Below are 3,075 nucleotides of genomic sequence, written 5' to 3'. Positions count from 1 at the left end.
ATTTTTCTACATGTTAACCTCCAGTTGAGCCAGCACCATCTGTTGAAAATGCTGTCTTTTTTCCACAGAAATTTTCTTTGTTTGATCATAGATCAAGATGCGAAAGAACTGGTTTGATTCTATTATTGAAAAATTTACAATGACAAATATTTATTATAATTCAGCTGAGCTTATTAAGGGATGAGTTGAATCAATATGGTAACATAGTGACATGTATTTCTAACATAGGCCTTGGAAGGCTGACCCACAAGAATAGTAACTTGGAGCCCACATTAGCAAACTTATAAATACCATATGCAGAAAAAAAAACAAAACCAAAACCAAAACAGAAGGGAGATAGTAAAGGAGGAAGGAAGAGTGAGCAATAGAGTACAGAGAAAAAAAATTTGATGCCAATTAGTTAGAATACTCAATATAAATACAATCAAAATAAATCATATATGTATATATACATGTCATAATAAAATGTCTGTATCCTGACTATATGCCAATAAAATATACCCTTTTGTAGAGGAAACATTTGGGGTTTGTTTTCTGTTCTGTTAATTTAGATTTGTACAGTCAAGGAATAAGAAACATACTTGAGAAATGTGTCTACAAATTCTCAGTGACCACTTAATATTTGTATTCCAAAAAAACAAGATAATTTTATGGTTAATATACTCATTTGAGTTCACCTGGATATCTTCCAATTTTAAAGATGAATAAAAGCAACCATATTCTGGAATACTTTTCATTTAAGAAAACCAAAATAGTGCAACTATTATACATTTCTGTCCACAAGCAAGTCACATTCTAGTAGAAGAGACTTATATAAAATATTACTGCAATAATGTTACATGTAGAGAAAGATAAGAGTCATATATGGTAAGTAAATTATAAGACAAAGAATTATTTTTCTTTTCGTCTCTCGCATATGTTACTTCCTGACCTCGGTTTCTTCTCCCTACTCTCCTCGAAACGTCTCTCCCCACTTCTCTCTCAGATTCCCCCACCCACATCCCACCTCCCCTCAGGAATGTGCATACCTTCTAGGGACATCAACCAAGCATGGCATAAACAAGCTACAAGGAAACAAAGCTGGACAAAGCAACCCTGTAGGAGAAGAAGCCTTCATCAAGTAAACCAGAGAGTCAGGGGATAGCCCCATCTCTCACTGTTAGGATTTCCACAAGAGTACCAAGCTACGTATATGTAATGGACCTAGGTCAGACCCTACAGGTTACCTGATCTCTCAAGTTGCCATGAGTCCCTGTAAGTTGATTATTTGGGCTGCGTTATCATGGTGTATTCCTGACCCTGGTGGTTCCTCCACTCTTTTCCCCAACTCCTCAGCAGGACTCTTAGAGCTCCACCTACTGTTTGGCTGTGGTACTCTACAACTGCTCCCATCAGCGGCTGGATGAAGTCTTTGGTCTCATTGATGATGATTCTATTAGGTTCTGGTCCCAGGCAGTCTATAGGCAGGAAAAATTGTAGGTGGAAGGTTTTGTGGCTCCATTGGTGGCCTTATCTCTCCACTTGAGGTCTTATTTGATTACAGAAGATAGTTGGTTTAGGTCCTGTGTCCAGTGTAAGAAAGGATTTTCTCTGGCTTTAAGTGAATGGAAAAATGTAACCAATGAGAAAAATGAAGGCTGAAAAGTTGAATGAAGACTGGATAATACAATACCTATGAGTCAAGTAGAGTTCAGTTTTTATTACAAGAGGAAAGAAAGTGATTTTCTTTTAGGAGAAGATTTTCATCATTAAAATTTCAAATAGTTATCCTTCTACATCTAAGAACCACTGGAGTGCTAAGAAAAATTATGTTTCTGACAATCCCAAACTAAAATACATAGATGTTGTTTATTATTGCCAGACCAAGTTAGCCCCTTATACTGTGAGGTCACTTCAGAATCGGTGAACCTAAATCTAAGTATATCAGATGTCTGAAAAGAAAGCACTAAGGGGAAAGGGTTGCCTCACCGACTTCTCTTTGTTACAGGACCTCAAAGCTCTGTTCTATTGACCACTTTATTTTAACTGGCATCCTAGAGTAGAAGCTCTATTGCAAACATTGGAGTTAAAAACTGAGAGAAGTGGCAGAAACAACTTTTTATTTACTATCAAATTTGTTTCCATTTCGGAAAGATGTAAGCTACCTTCATTTCTCATCATCACATAATGGTTTCTGTGTGAAAATAAATAACTGATTTTTATTACTGACTAGTCTAAGCTTCATAAATTAACCCTATGTGTGTAAGTAAACCGTTACTACAATTAAATATCTTGAAACAATTGAAGTAGAAATCTTCCATCCCTCTATAATTAAGATACATCATGAAAATAAATGGGTACTGTATCAATATTTACCAGAGTTCCCATATTTTATCCAGAATTTGGTATCACAGACATTGTCCACAATATAGCTCTTTCTGGATGATCTGGGAAGAATTGGTAGTTATTCTTACAACCTATGGCAACTTCTATAGTCATATCAATCTAGCAATAACACCTAGTAATCCTTCAGAAAGAAGGATTCTTTTATTGGCTACACCATATTCTGGTTACTTTAAATCCATCCATCTGTGAAGTAACACAATCACAAAAGAACAAATACGGTATGTACTCTCTGATAAGTGGTTATTAACCCAGAAGTTCGGAATTCAGGAAGAACAACCCACAAACCACAAGAAACTCATTAAAAAGGAAGACCAAAATGTGGACATTTCATTCCTTCTTAAAAGGGGAACCAAATACCCACAGAAGGAGGTGCAGAGATTAACTATGGAGCAGAGACTGAAGGAAGGACAAGCCAGCCTAAATATAGCTCTCTCCTGAGAGGCTCTGACAGTACCTGACTAATACAGATGTAGAGGCTCACAGCCATCCATTGAACTGAGTACAGGGCACCCAGTGAAGGAGTTAGAGAAAGGACCAATGGAGATGAAGGGTTTGCAGCCCCTTAGGACGAACAACAATATGAACTAACTAGTACCCTCAAAGCTCCCAGAGACTCAACCAACAACCAAGGAGTATACATGGTAGGACTGATTGTTCTGGCAGCATGTGTATAGTAGAAGATTGCAAAAT

Source organism: Mastomys coucha, chromosome X (assembly GCF_008632895.1).
Source record: "Mastomys coucha isolate ucsf_1 chromosome X, UCSF_Mcou_1, whole genome shotgun sequence".
NCBI lineage: Eukaryota > Metazoa > Chordata > Mammalia > Rodentia > Muridae > Mastomys > Mastomys coucha.
This window is presented reverse-complemented; position numbering follows the sequence as displayed.